This window comes from Euprymna scolopes, chromosome 7, assembly GCF_053919585.1.
Source record: "Euprymna scolopes isolate OS-2025 chromosome 7, ASM5391958v1, whole genome shotgun sequence".
Taxonomy (NCBI): Eukaryota; Metazoa; Mollusca; class Cephalopoda; order Sepiida; family Sepiolidae; genus Euprymna; species Euprymna scolopes.
Window position 1 is genome coordinate 5,181,533 of NC_136488.1, and position 21,806 is coordinate 5,203,338.

At 37.5% G+C, this 21,806-nt stretch overlaps 1 long non-coding RNA gene across 1 annotated transcript in view; it reads right to left on the reverse strand.

Annotated features, from left to right (window-relative positions):
* Positions 1 to 16,287, reverse strand: part of LOC145279596 (uncharacterized) — a 152,495-nt gene extending 136,208 nt beyond the window's left edge. Inside the window, exon 1 of the long non-coding RNA XR_013868408.1 lies at positions 16,081 to 16,287. This is a non-coding gene — a long non-coding RNA (uncharacterized LOC145279596). The remainder of the gene's footprint in view (positions 1 to 16,080) is intronic.
* Positions 16,288 to 21,806: the final 5,519 nt, after the last annotated feature.

The following is a 21,806-nucleotide window of genomic DNA, read 5'->3' on the forward strand; positions in this document are numbered from 1 at the left end:
TGGAGAAAGGAACACAACTAACTTTTTTAAATTGTCTCAGTCATGAACGATTTCTCATCCACGACAGATTCTACACTTTGATCTCTGCCTCCGGGCCAAGAAATCTCTCTTATAAATGTTTGCCAAGTTTTGACCATGTCTTAGTTTATTTAAAATCATCATCTCATAAAAAAAACGGCCACTGTGCACTATTGAAAGTAGTATGCGTTCTGCACGCACAAGTCTTTATATACCCACGATGTTAAGATATAGAAATTGAAACATGCACAACCTGCGTTTCCTGAAACCATATGCGATCTTACGCAAAGCCTAGACCTTTATTGTAAAATTCCGATCTAACTTTTTAATGGTATATAAATAACTATTTCTATGTAATAATAAACCGACCTGACAATATTAATATGAAACTCCCGTACTAAATGAATACCAGCATTTCATTTCTCATGAATTTTTACTCTCGAAAACTTGACTACGGTGTTGATTTATGTCCTGTAGGCAGACAAAGTGAGAGAAAGACCCAAAATATAATAAAAGGTTGTTCTATACATTATTACCTCCCTTGAATCATTTCAGTCAACATATTTTTAACATTCCTAAACGGACCTCTGCCGATAATTTCGTCGTCGTTCTGTTTTTATAAAGTTGAAAGGAACGTTCCTGCTGAATTTTTAATTTTGTTTTAAATGATGTATTTTCACGTGTTTTCCTTATAATACGTTTATTGTATAAATTATTTTTAGAGCGTTTTTCGCCGTATCTTAGAATCGTTTTGAAACAATTATGTCTTGATTGAGATTGTCGGACTGACTTCCTCATCTTGGTTGTTATAGTCACAACGTTTCGGCCGTTTTGCCCTCCGGCCTTCATCAGGTGTTTTGTATCGAACTGGAAAACCGTTTGTTAGGAGTCTTGAACCCAACTCTTTATTATTATTACGGGGGTACCGTGTTCTGACTCCAGCTAGGCTCTGGGACATAGTTGCTGATTCTCTGTTTTGAAGGTTACTTTTCACTGCCTTCGTTCAGGATTGAACTCAGCACCTTTGGGTAACTGTAAACTTTGATACAACGGCCATATGTCACTAGTACAATTCTTAGTTGGGTTTTGTTAATGTTAAACCTATGTTGTTATTCAAGGTTCTCTCTCTCTATCAGAGGTGTCACAATTGCATTCAGCTCTATGCTTGTATTTTTTTTAAATATATTTTCACCCCAAACAAGGCACATTGCCACTTTCGTGTAGAGGGCTACTATCAGGGTCAGCAACTACTGTGGCACTATGTAGGGATTTGGGCAGCAAGATGTCGGTTCACGTTGCACTTGATCTTCTGCATGTCAGTACAGTTAGGGAAGCAGGATCCTGGAATGGAATTCCAGAGTCTAGCGGTTCTGGGGAAGAAACTACTGGAGTAGAAAGATCTTTTACATCTAGGGATCTCTACTGTGTGGGAGTGGGATTTAGCTGCCTGTCGAGTTTGTCGAGGGTGTCTGCGTCGTGGGGGATCAAGTGCCTGCAGTTCGTCAGAGCATTCACCGTTAACTCAGTAGGTTTTTATGTCCGAGCATGTGAGCTGTTTCTTTAAGTTTTCTCACTTTCCAGTGGGTCTCTCTGTTTATTATTTTTACTTTATCCCATAGACGGTTGGCTATACCCGTTTTTTTCGTCTCCCTTTTAGTTACCGATTTTCGGTGTTCTTCCACCCTTACTTTAAAAGGGGCGGCATGTTTCACCCTTGTAAACCTTTCTGCAACTGCATGGGATGGAGTATATGCAGTTCTTGGTCATGTTCTCCTCCATGCGGGGCTTCACTCGTACCAGGTGTCTTCTGAGTGTTTCCTCGCTCTTTAATACCGTCCTGATGTTGTAGGGGGCACATATTCTCTGGGAAGATTGGCTGGCTATAAGAACCCTACAGAGTGACAGCAGTATAATAATTCTGCCAGCAGACAAAGGCAATGCTACTGTGGTGATTGACATGTCAGAATACTCTGAAAAAATGGCAGGCCTAATCGCAGATGATAGCTACGGTAAAATAAAGAAGGACCCAACTTTGAAAACCGAAAGAAAGCTGGTACAAATCCTTACCAAAAACGAAACACATCGCTCCGATGAGATATAGACAGCTGGTCCAGCATTACAGTAAGCTACCACATATGTACGCCCCCCCCCCAAGATACACAAAGACGGTATTCCACTCAGACCCATAGATAGCTGCCAAGACTCAGCATGCCACCCACTGGGCAGGTACTTTGTGGATATAATAAACCCATTAGCAGGCAAGTCAGCAACACATGTAAAGAATTCTGCCCACTTCACGGAACTGATCAAGGGAGCACCCATCATTACAAACCAAATGGTAAGCCTAGATGTGGTTAGCCTGTTCACTAAAGTCCCAACTAGTGAGGCACTAGCAGTAATTCAAGACAAACTAGCTGCAGACCTCTCCATAGAAGAGCGCACATGTGTACCATTGCCAAACTTAATGGAAATGCTGACATTCTGCATAGAAACAACCTACTTCAGAATAGGTACTGACCTATATCGACAAGAGGAGGGGCTAGCTATGGGCTCGCCATTATAACCAGTGATGTCGAAAATATACATGGAATACTTCGAAGACATGGCCTTAGGTTCAGCTCCCTTAAAGCCAACCATGTGACTAAGATACATTGATGACACCTTCATACTCTGGCCCCATCAGGAAGACATCCAGGCTCTCGTAGACCATGTGAACTCAATAAGACCATCGATACAGTTCACAATGGAGAAAGAAAAAAGATAACCAACTGGCCTTCCTTGATATACTCATATCACGCACAGAGCATGGGTTTAAGACATCCGTATACCGCAAGCCTACCTTCACTGGACAATACCTTAACTTCAACTCCTATCACCCATACAGTATCAAACATGGAATCACACACTGCTTACAACATCGAGCAGAGACAGTAAGTAGCGACACCATTACATACCACCTAGAAATGGTCAGGTTGAAGAATACCCTCCATCGTAACAACTACCCCGATAGCATACTATCCACCAGACGTGTTAATAGTATAAGAGAGGAGAATGAAACCCAAAAACCTCCAACGGTCTGCCTACCATACATACGAGGCATCTCCGAAAAGATTCAGAGAATACGTGCCACCTACAACATCAGGACGGTATTCAAGAGCGAGTCAACACTCAGACGACATCTGGTACGAGTGAAGCCCCACATGGAGGAGAACCTGACCAAGAACTGCATATACTCCATCCCATGCAGTTGCAGAAAGGTTTACAAGGGTGAAATATGCCGCCCCCTTAAAGTAAGAGTGGAAGAACACCGAAAAGCGGTAACTAAAGGGGAGACGGAAATCGGGTATAGCCAACCATGTCTGGATGGAGAAGGGGGACCATCGCCCCCTATGGGATGAAGTAAAAATAATAAACAGAGAGACCCACTGGAAAGTGGGAAAACTTAAAGAAACAGCTCACATGCTCGGACATAACAACCTACTGAGCAAACCAAGCATAGAGCTGAATGCAATTTGGACACCTCTGATAGAGAGAGAAAACCTTGAATAACAACATAGGTTTAACATTAACAAAACCCAACTAAGAATTGTACTAGTGACATATGGCCGAGTGGTCCTAGATGTTGTATCAAAGTTTACAGTTACCCAAAGGTGCAGAGTTCAATCCTGAACGAAGGCAGTGAAAAGTAACCTTCCAAATAGAGAATCAGCAACTATGTTCCAGAGCCTAGCTCGAGTCCGAACACGGTACCCCCGTAATAATAATAAAGGGTTGGGTTCAATACTCCTAACAAACGGTTTTCCAGTTAGATGCAAAACACCTGATGAAGGCCGGAGGACAATACGGCCAAAACGTTGTGACTATAACAGCCAAGATGAGGAAGTCAGTCCGACAATCTCAATCAATGAAAACACCTCATCTCAAAAATACAGATAATTACAATTATGGCTTCTTTTCAGAACGTTGAATACAAAATGGAAAAAGAAATCGCATGATTTTCTCATTTTAATTTTAATTTAAGCTTTAATTTGTATTTAAGATGTCGAAATATATATGAACGAACCTTTATCCCATAAACCACTAATGAACGCAAAGCACGATGGTAGTTTAAGAAAATTTGTGATGGTGAAGAGAGTCTTGAAGATGACGAACATAGATATTGACAACTAAGCTATTTGTGAACTTGATTATGAATTAGATGTAATGTATACGACGATTTCCAACTACTTGAGAGATATTGGAAAGATAAAAATAAAAAAAATTGTAAACAAGTGCCTTACGAATTAAACAACAACCAAAAAAAACGTCGTTATCAAGTGTCATCTTCCCTCCTTTTGGGCAACAAGGGTGACCGGTTTCTTGACTGGGTGGGACTTACGGGGTGTAGGTGGTTTAGGACCACCTACGACGCTCAGCTCAGTGGTTATAATCTAGCGAAGTTCCACTACACTTTCCGAAGCCAAAGTTGCACTAAAAGACGGGCATGCTGATTGTTTGGTTGTCTGCGACTGTTCTTTACAGTGTTTAAATGCAGGCGAAACCATTACGGCGGAAAAGCATTGTCAACAATGGATGAAATGAATCAGAAACTTCGATAACAACACCCTGCATTAGTCAAGAGAAAAGGCAATGTTCTCCTCTACGACAATTCCCGACCGCATGTTGCTAAACCGACCATAAAGGAAGTTGAACGAATGAAACTCTGCCTCATCCGCCTCTCACCTAGTGACTACCACATTTTCAAGCATCTCGACAACTTTCTGCGTGAATAATGCTGAAAAAATCTAAGCGATATCAAAAACGCCTCAGTGACTTCCTTTCCTAGAACACAAGATTTATACGTTATTGGCATGGATACACTTGCTTTGCTTTGCAGCATTGTGTGGTGATTCTGTTTATGTCAATCAATTTGGTTTAAGCTGAGATGTGTTTATCTGAATCTAAAAGTTAAAAACTGAAATAATATTCTTGTTAAGCTGATAATTTATAGCATTCTTATTGAAAAACGCTTACGTTAAATGGACGCATGTGAACTTAAATGTGTCCAAAACTTTATTTGATTGGTTTAGTTCGCCAGTCTGCCAGTCATGTTAACGATTTAAATACATTTTATTATGAGTAAAGCTTACGGCTGATGTAAATAAAATAGGCATCTCCACTAAAAACATATGCCTTGCAAACGTCACAGGTGCAGTCTTACAGTCATAGATTTAGACGTTATTTATGAGTCCATCCTTGTTGTGTCTTAGCTAACCACGGGTGGGTATGAAAGGTTAAAAAGTTAAGCGTCTTTGAGCAATAATGTTTGATTTTACGTATGTAAAAAAAAGTATGTTAGTGTTCGACTTACTCTGCCAAGGTCAAATATTTTGTTCTCAATTTTAATCCTTAAACAGAATGTTCTTGTTAAAAACCAAATCAGAAGAGTGCTACAGATCGAAACTATTACCAAAAAATTAAGAAATTATTATTGTAATAATAATATTTATATATATATGTATATATATATATATATATATATATATATATCATTAAGTTCTATAGACAAAATGTTCAGAAAGGAGTTTAGTAGAGCTTTTTCGCACATACACCGACAACCTCACCTTTTTTATATATATAAACTAGGAGATCGCACCCGGGATGGTCCGTTCGAGGATATGTTTAAATATTATATTTTAATTAATGAAAATTTCGTATTTACTTTTATAGAATTAACTTTTTGTATCGTTTTTTTTATATTGTACCTGATATATATTAGTGATTTTAAAAGTTTGAAAAATAACCTGTGTTCCATCAGTTAGAATCGAAATCAAAACATGTTGCGCTTCAATTTAATTCATTAGCCTAAAACCTAATTTCATATGTACACACCCCCTAGAACAAATATTGTTGAACATATAATTTTTAATTAGCTCATGCACAACAAAAAAAAACACGAGTTAAGTCGTCTTATGCAAACTCAGTGTATTTCTTTTACTTGTTGCCCATTAGCAGCTACTCTACCCGTTAAAAAACGAAATTGAAATGTGCTAAAGGTCCAAATACCCTATATATCAAATTTCAACCCTGTAGACCAAATATTGAGAGAGGAGTTTGGTTGAGTCTTTTCACACACACACACTGACAATGTCAATTTGATATATATTCTAGACTACCCGTGAATAGTTAGGTCAGTATGTTATATTAGCTATGGAATTAATGTATGAGCGTGACACTTGTGACGTAAAGAAAATAGTTTTTTGTGACATAACAGAAACAGTTCTATGAAAGTATATTAAAATGAAAAAGTAATATAGATAGAGTTATCCGTGTCGTTCTGTTTATAATTGTTTATTTTAGAAAAAAAATGACAGCCATTAAGTTATAAGTGGTTTACCATACTTATAGGTAAATGTGTACTGAGCAGATACCATAATACTTAAAGTTAAATTCAAATTTTGATATATCTTTTAATTTAAACGCGCGAAAAAAAAAATTGGGACGTTTAAAACGTACAGAGTAAAACAACACGTTTTATTTTCGCGTTGATTATTTATTTGTAACGCAAATTGAAAAAAAATATTTTCGGGGTTATTTATTTATGTTGGTAGTGTAGAAGAAAATGTATGAATGATTTTTTAAGAAAAGTGTATTAAAAAATAGAGAATAAATTTAAAAAAAAGGAGAAGGCGATGAGTAAATCGTCGTTGTAAAATTCTCTTATGGTTGTCAACGGGTGAAATTAGATTTATTTGTAAGAAAATTGCGTTAAAATAACTTAAACGTAATACGAAAATGAACGATGTAAAAATGCAAAAAGTATTAACAATTGTTTATTTGGATAATTTAAACGCGAAAATAAAAACAATTTGGACGCTAAAAATTTACACAATAAAACAATACGTTTTATTGCTGCATTGATTATTTTTATCTACGCATGCGCAATCAGAAGTCGTAAACCGGATGTTGGGTAATGACGCCCATTACAAGGTCATTTGAGTTATGCATATATATATATATATATATATATATATATATATATTTATACATGTATGTATATATATTTGGGCTAGATGCCCATTACAAGGTCATTTGAGTTATATATATATATATATATATATATATATATATATGAGCTCGAACGGTTTTATCTTAAATTCTTCACAATTATGCAAAATGTAGAATCTATGCATTATTAGAATTGAGCGTAATAGTCAAAGGAAACCAATCTATATATATATATATAAATAAAAGCGAAGATGTGTGTACGTATTATGTTTGTGTGTATGTTTGGATTGCTGCTAAAAACTTTCGACAGACGCGACGAAAATTCACAAGCTCAGTATCACATCGAAGCTCCATCCTTTGCTCGAAAAATATCGAAAAATTGGCCAAAAATGTTAACGTTTTTACCCTGAAATCGACAATTTTCGATAGGGGTGGGGTCAACAAAAACGGTCCTCTCCTGACAATGACCGATTCTACGCATGCGTCAGATGACGTCGTGACCTGATTTACTTTAAATAGTTGAAAAACCGAACAGATTTCGTGTAAGTCGCCTTAGCTCAGTTGCTTAAGGCCTTGGTTCATTATCTAAACGTTTTGGGTTCGAATCGTGATGTGAGATGTTTTTTTTTCGATTTTTTAAATTTAAATATTGAACCAGTGTTTCGTTTTTCTGCTTTTTTTTTACTTTGCTTATTCTTAGCGACACCTAAAAACACCCGGATACCTACCGATTTTTTAAAAGAATAGATTAAGTTTATTATTACTCTGTGAAAAACTTTTTTGTATAAGAATGTTTATTTCACATAGGTCAAGCAAAGATATTTCCATGAAAATGTTCAAACTCAAATTGTTTATATATTATTCACAAATAGCTTTGAAATTTCTGCATATACCGGTTTTATAACACTTATACAATTCGGTTTTTATTTATAATTCAATTCAATTCGTTAAAAAAACATAATATGAAAAATTTGTATAATCTGTAACAGAATGAAGATGCCATATTCCAAAAATTTCGTAATCCATCAAGTTGTGTTTTTAACTAAAAATTAAAATTTACTAATTTTAGTGAAGCATAAATTTAATTTTTTTTTTTTTTAAATAGAAACAATATCTGGGCAGTCAAATTGAGATTTCTCTTAACCTTTGGAATAGTCATAACTACAAAAGAGACCAGATACTCTTTCTCCTCCTTAATTACGCACTGACAGATATTACAAATAAAAAAGAAGTGATAGTATAGTTCGGCTCCGGCCAATGTGCGCAGGTGCCTGTGTGCCTGAGTCTGTGCGATATAAATCAATATAATACTTGCGGTAACCAGATTTAGCAACTATAACGCGTGGTCGGGCGGGTACAACTGCTAATAAATATAGTTTTTGTCAGTTAACAAAAATGCTGAATTTATTTTGAAAATAACCTGAAAAGTGATAATTAAAACCAACCAACTGAAAAAGAAATTATAAAACTAAGGCGTTGGACAAGACGTTGTATTCAAAGTGTCTGTTGCGTCCATCTACAATCAGAAAAATAATGCATCGATTCTTATGTTTACAGTTGTTGCAACACAACAAAATGCTTTGTTTCTGAATTGTTGAGATGAGGATTGATAATTCACATTTGTCTTATTAGGACTAATGATTACTTGTAAGAGTAGACAGCTTTCTACTCTCAAAAACAATTCAGTAAAAACCTAACAGACAGTCGTGGTTTTCTCCAGAATGTTATTCTGCCATTGCGGACAAAAATCACCTTTCCCATTGGTTCTAACGTAACATATGAACGGGGACTAATGCTGCTTTCGGGACTGCTAGCAACCACTGTAAAAGATTAATAAGGAAAGCGAGAGAGAGTTATATGCTCAGTTTGTCGTCCCAAGTAGATGAGCAGCGGCTTGATTCCCACTAATTTTGGTAACTAACAAACATGGTTTCAATAAAAGTGTGTGATCTATCAGAATCATCATCAATGGACCTAAAGTAATCTCGTTAACATCGGAAAAAGCGAAATTCTTCAACAAGTACTTCGCAACTAATTCTGCTATATGCGATCAAGGTCGCCAAACGCCCGTATATCCTTCTTTGTCTGAAAATACATTATGCGACATATAAATATATGTGGGTAATGTTGGCAAGTTAATCAAAAACCTTGATTCAAGTAAAGCAGTTGACCCTGACAGCATTCCAATTATAGTGCTCAGAAAGGTTCAATCAGAATTAGCTTCCATACTTACAAATCTGTTGTAGTATTTTTTAAGGAGAATTGCTTCCCAATACCCTGAAAATCTCATTAATAGGTTCCCTGATTAAAAATTCAAGTAATCGGTCACGTTCTTCTTTTTTTTACATAAGCATAACCACTTATCAAGGCATAGACCACTCGAGGATCTTTTGCTTCAGGAGTAAATTGTTTGAATTTGTGTTAAATAGAGAAGTAGTCAATCACCCCAGCAAAATAACCTCGTAAGTGACATACAATATGATTTCCGTTCTGCTTATCTACAGTAGATGTGCTAATATTTATATCTCATAGGATTTGTGAATCTCTCGATGGAGGTTTCTTTTCTAAGACAATTGCTTTTGACATTAAATCATTTCTCTCTGATAGCCTCATAAGAGTAGTGGTTGCTGGGCAGCAATCAGAGGCCCACAGTATTAATGCTGGAGCCTCCCAGGGGTCCATCCTGGGCCCAATTCTCTTCCTGAAATACATCAATTATCTCTCAAAATGCATACTTAAATCATTCGTTGACATCTATGCTGATGACACGACCATCTATGGCAACACATCAAAGGCCGTAAATGACAAAGCTCTCTCTGATTCTCTCTTCTCTGATCTTGAGCGCGTGGTACAGTGGGGGAAGAGGTGGCTGGTTACTTTTAATGCATCTAAAACCAAGCTCGTAACTTTACATCATCAAAGCTCTCATCCCAGTCTAGCATCAATTGAATTGGATGGCGCTCGTCTTGGGGAGGCTTCGTGTTTTGACAACTCATGGGTTTGACCTTTATTCCTGATCTGAAATAGAACACGTATATCAAGTCTGTTGCCCGGGCTGATGGGGAAATGGTTGGATCCTTCTACCGCTCCAGAAGATATCTCACTACTGATGCAATTCTCTATCTGTATAAAAGCCAAGTACATCCAAAGATGAAGTACTGCTGCCACATCTGAACTGGAGCTTCTATAAACAGCCTTGACAAAGTACAAAATAGACTGCGTGGCTTAGTGGGGGATGCCCGTTTCACTTCCCTGCAACCTCTCTCCCACAGAAGAGACGTTGCGAGTCTGTCTTTGTTTTGACGTTATTTCTATGACAAGTGCTCGTCCGAGCTCCAATCTCTGGTCCCCCTTCGCCAATCTTTCACGATAAACACCCGTCTAGCTAAAACCACTATCAGTAATTTCCTCCACTCTTTATCTTTGTCTAAATCAAAATGTAGATTCCATGAACAAAGTTTCTTTCTGAGAAGTGAACGCCTGTAGAATTCTCTTCCGTTAGAATGTTTCCTACCTTACTACAACTTGGATGTCTTCAAGTCCAACATAAAAAATTCCTGATTAATCGCCCCCTTGAGTAAGACACTTTATCAAATCTCCAATACCAACTATTACTACGATATTATCCCATCGATTACTGTACACACAATAACCCTTATCCCCAAGTGGCTTCCGCGCCTTGATAACTGGTGATCCCCATGTAAAAAAAAAACTTAAATCGACATCCTGTCGCATAAATTTCTACTCCATAAGATCTCCAGAAATTGTATAGGTGGAAATGTTTTATCGATTATTAAATCATTTTTTCCCGATAGGTTATTTTCATGCTCATAAATTATTAATTCCTGTACTAAGTGTATGTTTAAGTATAGGGTCAATACTTATTGTAATTATATGATTCTTTATGTCTGATACCTGAATAACTGTTAATTTGCCTACAAGAAGAATGACTAGGTATGTATTGCATGATTAACATAAATCTTCAAAAGTTTTAATAATTCTGAATCCCATCCTAATTTCTGAATATCCTAATGTATACTCAAACAGTAGTCTTGTAGATTAGATAATCTTTTATTCCAACTGAACAAAAAACAATCGCCCTTCTGCCCAAGTTGCTATAAAATCACATAAATGCACTTGCCATGGAAGAGTAGGGTTTCTTCCGATTCTTAACCTTAGAAGACGAATTTTAAAAACTGATACTAAACATCTATAGTTATCTGTTAGTATCCATGCATTATCTATAATATAAACCTTTACTGTGTAGATTACCTATTAGATGGATACTTATTAGCAATAGTTTAGACTTATACCTTAAATTATATTAAGTAAAAGCTATATTTTCTTTCCCTAGAATAGGCAAACGTACTGGTGAGTGTCTCTGCATGAAACTGACATTTGAAGTTCGAAACTCATTTTGAATCATACCCAAACTTCTTATACGATACTTTTCTTATGTGTTTATTAATCCTCAAACCTGTTCAATCCTCATTTATATGTAGTTACTAACTTTAAATCTACACCCATTATTCATAGATAGATCTGTCATAGTAGATCTACTCAGGTCATACATCTAACTCCGATGTCAAACCTGTGTCACTGACCTCGTACGTCTTGGCACCTAATGGGGGTAGGAGGCCTTCTCAGTCCTGGTCGCCAACCCCCTAGAGCTGGTGACTCGATCAAATTACCGCTTTGCAAAAATATACTGCTTACGAAGGAGGTACGCTCTGCCTAGATCTTGCTTTCATACTCTTTCTTTGCCTCATTAGAGATGCTCAATTCTTGGCCTTGTTTTCTGACTAGGGAAATAAACGCTGTCCCTCCGCACCTGTCTGATTCACTTCAACTTAACTGAGCATCTTGGGCGTACTTGTTTACCATGTATGTAAACATGATTTGAGTGAGACAATATTGTCTGGACGGTTTGACAGTTGATGCCTGCTGTTTCCGACTGACGGTACAGGAAACCCTAACCCTTTAGTAGCGTTTAGAAAGATGCATGTCGCCCATGGAAAGGGTCCCTGCACTCACATCGGGTTGGCAATCTACAAGCCAACATTCATGTGTATGAAGAGTCGGCTGATGCTCTACTTGTGTTGCATGATGGTATGTATGCATATCCGCTTTGTCTAGTACTTCTCACCACAAACTACGGAAATAAAATGAAAGGACAGCTCGATCCAAAATAACGATCAAACCAGACACTCTCGAATCACGACTTGCCTCCTCCATTGAAGCTTGCCTTTATAAATATTCATGGACTTAGAACAAATTTGATGATATAGACTCATTTCTCATAGCAAACTCTCCGGATATCTTAGAAGTAAATGAAACTAACTTGAACCTCTTTATCTTCTCTAACATCTTTAACATGTCTGGTTATGACAGACACATGCAGGGATTTGCATTCTACATTCGTAACATTTTTTCCATGGCTAGGAAACCTAAACTAGAATCAGATGACCAGGCTTTTATGTGCTTTAAACTAACTTTAAACCATAGCGTTATCTACATATATTTTCTTTATCGCTCTTCCTCGACCTAGGATTGTGCTTTAATCAATCATGTCTCGGGCTGCATAGATGTAGCATTCTCCTTTGATATCAGCACACAAATACATGTATTTGGTGACTTTAACGCCCACCGAAAAAATTGGCTTGGCTTACCTAACTTTACAGAAACAGCTGGTAGTATCATCCATTATCTTTCGATATACTATTCCTTGACACAAACAGTAAAATTCTTGGCCCTACTACCAGATCCTCAGAATCAGCAAGCCTCCCTTCTGGATCTTCTGAAAACAGTTCCTAAGGATTGTGTAACAAATGCCTATTGTCAATCCGGGAATGCTGTGATAATAAACATCACTCTACACAATCGACCCCAAGTTGAAGAGCCATAGCTCAAAATGACAACAATGAAGCTGACTGTGATGTCATTAGAGATCATATCAGAGATACCCCATTGGGAAATATCTTTTTTCCTTTCTGCGGAACAGTGCGCAAACGAGATCACTGAATGGTTCAAAGCAGCAATATTTATTTATTTATTTTTTTATTAATCTTTTCAATTCCCGACCTGATATTCTACGTTCCTACCGTATTGTAGGAGTCAATGTTCGTTTCGTATCCAATATTTATATTGGCAATTTTCATTTATATCAACATACTTGTGTAATTTCTGAGTTATTTATTTATATTTCTCCTTCTAATCTGTTTTGATTTACGGTTATTTGTTAATGTCAACGTTGTAATGGAGGTAACTCTTCTTTTTAACACTTTAGCCATTTGACCATTTTCTATATGTTAATTAATTCCTATTATGGTGACAGTGGGGGGATCACCCTGGTTTTGAATTAAAACTAAAATATTATTTACACAGAATAGTATTTACTGGAATGGCAATGTATTCGCACATCTTAGCTCCTTTCTCCCTGTCAACGAAAATAGTTGTTGATTGACTGATGTGGGATGTATATAGAATTAACGGCGGTATTCAACAAGGACACAGTCATCACACGTTTTACTTAAATTATTAAGCAAAGCATATAGAGAATAGAAAGTCCTTTTGTTCTCACATTCCACAAGCGGTATTTATAAAAAAAAAGGTTTTCTGTTTCATGGTCTTTATCTATTTTATCTATTTATCTATTTATCAATTATCACGTGCTAGTTTTGAAGTTAAAGTAATATTTATAACTCCCTATATCAAGTGGATTCATGGCTTGTCTAGAGCGATCCCATAGAAATATACTGTGATTATCTGTTGACATCTAGCCTAAATCATAGCACATCTCGTTATGAGAGCATTTCGAATAGCATTGAAGATTGCTTTCTTCTGATTCATCCATTTATTTAAATGCGTGTGAATAAGATGATGTTAATGTTGACATTGGTGTTCCCTCTATCGTCCGAGTTAAAATTCTATCCAATAAGTCATCATTTATTTTCAGGAAAACCAGGGGAAGGTTGCCAACATCCCTAAGTAAAAGTGTATCTCTCTAACAAACTAGATTCGAACCTGATACACCCAAGTTATTACTATGTGGCGTTAACAACTTAACTACCATTACCTATTCTTAGACGTAGCTGATGCAATCAAGGAAGTTGTTTGTTATTTTAAACAAGTCTTAATCCAAGTTCTTTTTTTACTATCATCACTTTCCTGTTACCCAAGTAAAAATGAATGATCAGTTGTGTAAGGGAAGTTCATTGTTTTAATAATTGCCCGTCCTTATAAGATTTTCACAGCAATAACTCGTATCTCTTCCACCACAGAAGAGTATTTTGTTTTCGTTCGGAATTTATTCTAAGAACTCATGCGGTAGGGGGGTACCACTTATAGAAGCTCCGGCCGGGAGTCCCTAATTTATAAGAGTGTGAGTCGGTATTCACCAATTCATAATCAGAATCTATCAATTTTTAGGACCGAAGTTGTAGTAAATTTAACGAGATCGGTTATTAATAGAAAGCTGTGAACAGCTCACATCCTCAAATACATCAAATATAGAAATAACTCCGGAAATTAGCGGCAAAGAACTTGAAATCAGTGTATTAATATGAAATAACAATATTTATTTACGTATTAGGAATATCAATGCAAATTGTTCCAACGTAAGTGTTTCCTTGTAACGAGTGTTTATTATGCGGGATCAGCTAAATGGGGATTTCGTGAGAATAGCTTGGAGTTAAAAATTACTGATTTTTGTGAACAGTGTCACACGGTACTTGAAATTAATGTGATTATTTTCTGAGAGAAAAACTCATAAAAACATGTAAGTGAAATAACGCGCATGCGTGTATGTGTGTGCTTGCATGTGTGTGTATGTGTGTCTGTGTGTGATCATCACATAGAAAAGCACTAGTTCGAAATAACATTGTTTAAAAGAAAAATAATTTCCGTTTGTTGTAATTTTCCAGGATGAGCATTAATGTTCATGAGCGTGGTGCGCAAATTATACACGGGAGATTTTACGCCTCTCGGTGGCGGAATTATCTTGACATCCAGTCTTGGGGAGGACAAGAGGAAAACTGGAAAAACTGTTTTAATTTTCACGGCCAATCCTTATATAACGATGTTCTCGAACGTCCTAGCCTGTTCTTGTATAACTACGCGCAGAAACGTAACATAGTTTCTTTTTTTCGTGTGTGCGGGTGGTCAAATCGCAACGTTGTGTGCTTATACGTTCTGATACTCGTAGGCGATGAAACGGTGATTGCTACGAATATATTTCTGCCGAAGAATTGTTCTGGCCGTATGTAGCGGTCGTTACATTCTGTGAAAATTTTATTTCTGAAATATTGTGATGAGGATTAATAGTTTAGATTATTTTTACTGTTCCCACTACTTTGTACTTTTTGTATATTTTTGTATATTTTTGTAAATTTTGCCCGATATAACTACCGACAATCTTTAGGTATGTATTTTCGAGTACGAGTAATGCTTAACAAAACCGAAGTAGGACTTTTTTCATTATACAAATTATGCCCCCCTCAAAGAAACATCTACAATTGGCATTACATAGTTGACATGCCTACACCCGTACGTTGAAATGTATGCAACGTCATCATCGTAAATTCGCTTTTTGAATGTTTCAGGTCCTCTTATAATTCTGATTGTTTTCCAATAATGACCTCTCCTGATAAAATTGTTTCTGAGATGGGTATATTTGCCGATGACACTACTCTCTATAACAGGCATGAGGGGAAAACAAATGAACACATTTCTAAGGACATTATATCTTACAATTAGACACGGTTTTAATGTTTGCTCATTTAATCATATATCGTCCACATAAATTATTAATATTCTTTCTGAAAGTAATTTTTTTACGCCAATCGCAGGCACTGCCGGACTACTTCTTGAATATGTACGCGTATTTTAAGGATGTCATGTTTTTTTTTATATCACATACTTCACATGTTTTGAATGCGTAAAAACATAACGACAGCTTAATTTCAATTTTAACAAAATAATTACAGTTGAATTACATTTTCAACGCCATTTGATTTATTGTTTCTACATAGTCACAACGATTATCAATGCACTTTTACTAGGAGTTTGATGACTTACCTTTGCTTTAGACAAACGCCCATGACACGGGTTGATTTCATAGAGTCTCACGCCCTCAATATCTGCAACAAAAGTTAAACTTTCAGATCATCAGTGCATACGTTCAGTCATCATAACAATGCAATTTGCAATCCCTCCTGGCACATTCAGGCGAAATAAAAATAGGAAACATTGCTTTTGGGACGCTTTTAATAACCAGTCTGCAAAAAAAAAAAAAAACGGACGTTAAGTATTAATTTTAAAATTAATCTTAACTCCTTACAAATGTATTTCATGTTGCCGTGTTTAAATTTGTTTTTCTTGTTTTATTTATGTATATTTATTTATTTGTCTCTACTTTTCCTGTCTTGCAAAACTCTAAAGATGAGATTCGTCACCATCACCCCCTCCCCGACCACTATTCGAACAAGCAAAACACTGCTCACTAATGCTATATTCAAGTAAACTAGCGATAAAAAACAAAAAACAAAGAAGCCGGAACTTATTCTCTATTACATTAGATGAAGTTAGGACTTTATTTAAGTAATATACTTAATATTATTACTATAAGCTTGCTGTCATTGAAAATGCTTGCTTCCTTGCTAGCTAATCAAACCATCTAATATAGTTAGTCTTGCTTTCAATTATATTTGAAACTATAATGCACAGTAACATTAGCTACGTCGCTAGTACTATTACTGAATAGATATAGAATGCTTTGAGCTTGGCCAAACTGACTGCATTTAATTATTAATCCCGACGCGCTATATACTAATAGTTTTTGTTCTCATTGCGCTGCAAGCACCCTTGCTTGATTGCTACGTATATCCAATATGCACTTTGCCTCCAAGACGACTGCCTATGTCTGATTTGCATGTCAAGTTCAAAAATGTTTTTTCTTCTCTTCTCAAACTAAACGTTACTTGGCACTCAAAACTCTAATAATAAATCCTAACTGTATTCTGTAAGTTTAATCTTCTCCTGAAAACTAACAATCTGCTCTACTCCCCAAGCTGCCAGTAACACTAATACAATACACCCAACTTAGATGGGGGTCTTTAGCTTTCTGCCCTTAACCTTCGCATGCTGACCGATTGGATGTTAGGATCACTTAACATCTGTACATTTCTACCCCTTAGGCACGCATTAATTATTCTTATCCAGGTTGATACTCACTAAAAACAGTCTGTACTTAGATATACAACTATCTATATTACATAGCAATAGCTGTCCCTTCCTTAGCTTAGCAATGTTAAATACAAAAACTGAACCGATACTCTATAATGCAAAATCCAACTTCCTGATTTTTAAACGAAAGCTGAAGATATCTTCATTAGAAATGGTAACCTACTTAATACCTACAATCTCCATATATTCGCATCTACTGGAAATATGACCATATAACTATTTATTGTACTATACATACTGTATACGACAAAGCATATAATTTACTCCCAATTATACCTGTACTGTGATGTACTTCATATAAAAATGACCTTACTTGTATCTATTGAATATACAACTTAACTCTCCTGCTATCTAAAGTATCCAAAGCTTGTACAGTTTTTTCTAGTTAATTCCTAATACCATACCATTCTGCAACGCATTATCCTATTCCTAAGCCAACATAAAAATAAGAAAAGAAAACTTTGTTTTTTTCCTTTAGGTTAAAAAAAACAACATGTTAACTCCTTCCAACAGACCTGTTTGCAAATATAGCTGCTTCCACTGCATGAACTTTTACTCAGCCCCTCCTCCAGTAACACACGATGAAATACCAATGCCCTGTAATCACTTTGAGGAGTATAATTTTTAAGTTGATATATAACCCTTATAAATTAATCCGTTAACATTAACCACCACCGCGGAGGCGCAGAAATAGCTGAATCAGGATCCAATCGCGGGGGAAACCCTCTCGGTGTTGATGGACCCGTAGATCTTCCCAGATCATCCGTCTAGGAGAAGGAAAACTCTGAAGCTAAACTTAAGGGGAGGAAGGCCTCTCCAGTGTTGGATGACAACCTTCTTAGAGCTGGTGACTGAAACAAATTACCGGTCTGAAAGCCTAAACTTCTTAAGGAGTAGATAGGCACTGTCTATCGCCCGGTTTCCATACAACTTCTTTGCCCATTAGCTAGGCGTAGAGGTCAAATCACAGGGAATCGACAGACGGTGGTCGATCTTGTTTCCTTACTAGGGCAATGAACGCTGTTTTCCACACTCCCGACACACCCCATCCCTTAAACTGGGCACTTGGGAGTGCTTGAATGCTATAATGCCAGTACAAGTAGATTGGGTTGACCATAATCTGATGGGTTGAGGTTCCTGGCTGCTGTTCCCGACTGGTAGTACAGGAGCCTTTACTCTTTGTTAGCGCTTAGAGCGGCTGTTCCATCAACAGTTGTATAATATCGGGTTGTTTGTAGTGCACTGTAACGCATGGAAATGGGGCCCTGCTCTCATCCCTGTTGGGCTATCCCTAGGTCACAATTCTAGTAGATGGCAGGACAACTGATGGTCTGCTTGTGTTGCATATCTGCTATTCTGCATAATCAATTGTTCAGCACCCCCTTACCTAAACTGAAACTCTTAACAAAATGACATTACAATAAAATAATTACGCTAAAATCAAGCCCAAACTCAAACAAAACCAACCTGCCTTCTCCCTTGAGGCTCGCATTTACGAACATCCGTGGGCTTAGAACTAATTTAGATGATGTTGAAGTATTTCTCCTAACAAACACCTCGGATATCTTAGCACTAAGTGAGACTAACCTACACTCCTCCATCCCCTCTAACAACTTAAATTGCCTGGATATCTCTCTCTGTCTTCTGTAAGAACCCTGACAGACATATGCACGGGCTTGTAGTATATATTCGGAACACCCTCCCCTTGACCAGAGAAATTAAACAAGAATCGGACGATCAAGCCTTTATGTGTTTTAGACTTAACATGCAACATAACATTAGCTACTTTTATTTTCACTACCGCTCTCCATTGACCCAGGACTGTACCCTAATAAACAAAGTATCTGGCAGCAGAAATACAGCACTTTCCTTCGACACGAGCGCACAATTCCATGTGTTTGGTGACTTCAATGGATTTTCTACTTACACAGACGTAGCTAGTATCACAACACGTAAGTTCTCTATATCTCATTCCCAATCACTGATGGTTACGTTTCAAACCCGTTTCCCAGACCAGCAAGAACAACACGCATCACTTCTAGATCTGTTTGTGACCAAAGTTCCCGATGACTGTGTAACTAATGGCCACAGCCCACTTGGGGACGATGATCATGCAGTGGTAATAGCTGAAATATCCCTAAATTTTAGAGCCAAAACTGAATAGTCACTACTAAAAACAACGAGATATTATAAAAAAGCTGACTGGGAAGCTATCAGGGATCTCATCATGGACGCCCTATGGAAAAATACTTTTTAACTTCCTGCTGAACAGTGCGCAAATGGGACCACTTAATGGTCCAAAACAGTAATTGAAGCACATGTTCCCACACGGAAATTTTAAAGCAAGCCTCATTCTCCGCAATGGCTTACTTCTATTTGTGCAGCCGCAATAGCGCAAAGGCAGCATGCGTATCGCAGATTTAACCGACATAAGTCCAGTTCAAAAATGGCAGAAGTATATAGAAGCCAGAAGTAATTGTAAGAAAGAAATAGCGACAGCTAAGAGAGAATTAACTGAAACCACCAAAAAACGCATAGAAGCACAGAAATTGGGAAATCGTGACTTCTGGAAAATCTACAACAGTGTAGTAAATAATAGGCAATCAACAATTCCTCTACTATCAAACAATCATGAGGTTGTTTGCTCTGCAACTGAGAAGGCTAAATTGCTTGCCAGTAGGTTTGCCTCCAACTCAACACTGGACCCTACCAACCACCCCTTCCCTGACTTTCCTTTGCGGACAGATGCCTTACTAGACGATCTGAAAATCACCCCTAATCGGGTGCATGCTATCATAAGAAATCTTGACATTGCAATAGCATGTGTACCTGATCTCATCCCAGCTGTGCTATTAAAAAAGCGCTCTGCCCAAGTAGCTCCAGTTCTCTCCAAACTTTACAAAAAATGCCTTAATGAATCTTGATTTCCTGCCTGGTGGAAAACTGCTTCTGTAATACCAGTTTTCAAGAATTCTATCGAAAGAACTGACCCCGTAAAGTATCGCCCCATTAGCCTCCTCACACTTTTCGGCAAAATATTTGAGACAATAACTAACCAAGCTCTAGTCCATCACCTTACAGATGCTAAAACTCTGACTGACCAACAATATGGACTTAGACAAGCCCGTCCAACAGCAGACATCCTATCTGTAATCTCTGAACGTATATAGCAATCACTGGACAGAGCGGGTGAGGGTAGAGCGGTAGCTCAAATATATCCAAGTCTTTCGACAGGGTATGGCATGAAGGTCTTCTCAGGAAAATCAGATCATATGGTATCACTGGAAGAATACATAAGATAATTAAATCCTTCTTAGATAAGAGAAAAATCCAGGTTGTCCTCGACGGTCGTACATCTAAACAATACGATATAAATGCGGGAGTGTCTCAGGCGTTTATACTGGGACCTCTGTTATTCCTAATATTCATAAATGACCTCCCTGACAAAATTGCCTGTGAGATGGGTATATATACTGACGATACTACACTCTATTACAGACACAGCAGAAAAAACAAATGAGCACATATCTAAAGAAATGGCAGAAGCACTAGAGGATGACCTACGAACTGTAGTGGAATGGGGACATAAGTGGATGGTCACATTCAATGCTGCCAAGATTAAACTAGTTTCTTTCAATAATTAAAAGAAATCTTCTCTGCTACCAATAGCAATGGTCCATGACTCTTTATCTGAAAGTACATCCTTTGAACTTTTCGGCCTTACGCTCTCAGGAAACATGAGTTGGAACAATTACATCGAGAGTATCGCCAGGACCGCTGCGAAGACGGTAGGTTCTCTCTACCGTGCTAGAAAGATACAAACGCCGGAAAGTATCCTATACCTCTATAAGGCCACCATTCGCCCATGTATGGAGTATTGTTGTCATATTTGGGCTGGTGCATCTACCACTAGTCTCTCGCTCCTAGACAAGGTTCAAAAGAGAGTCGCCAATCTGATAGGTTCTGAACTGTCATTTAAACTTCAGCCCCTGTCCCATCTACGAAATGTTGCATCCTCTGCCTTTTCTACAAGTACTTAACGGTTAATGCTCTGACGAACTGCAAGCACATGTGCCCCCTCAACGTAAATATCACTGACAAACCCAACAAGCAGCTAAATCCCACCCTTCACAGTAGAGATCCTAGATGTAAGAGAGTCTTCTACTCCAGGCGTTTCTTCCCCAGCACAGCTAGACTTTGGAATTCCCTGCCAGATCCCTGCTTCCCCAACTGTACTGACATGCAGACGTTCAAGTGCAAAGTGAACCGACATCTTGCTGCCCAACTCCCTACACAGTACCCCTGATACCTATGTACCTGATAGTAGCCCCCTACAACAAAGTGGCAATATGCCTTGTTTGAGGTGAAAATGTAATTTTAAAAAAATATATTGACACAAAAACTATTTTATTGCGTTTACGGCGTTCAAAAAAACGTTCTTACTCATTGACGAACTTTTGTATTCGGTTGACTATAAAAACACTTGTCTCGTCTTCTTTTTTATGTCGTTTCATCCCAAACAAGGCACAGAACCACTTAGTCGTGAGTCGTTACGCTTT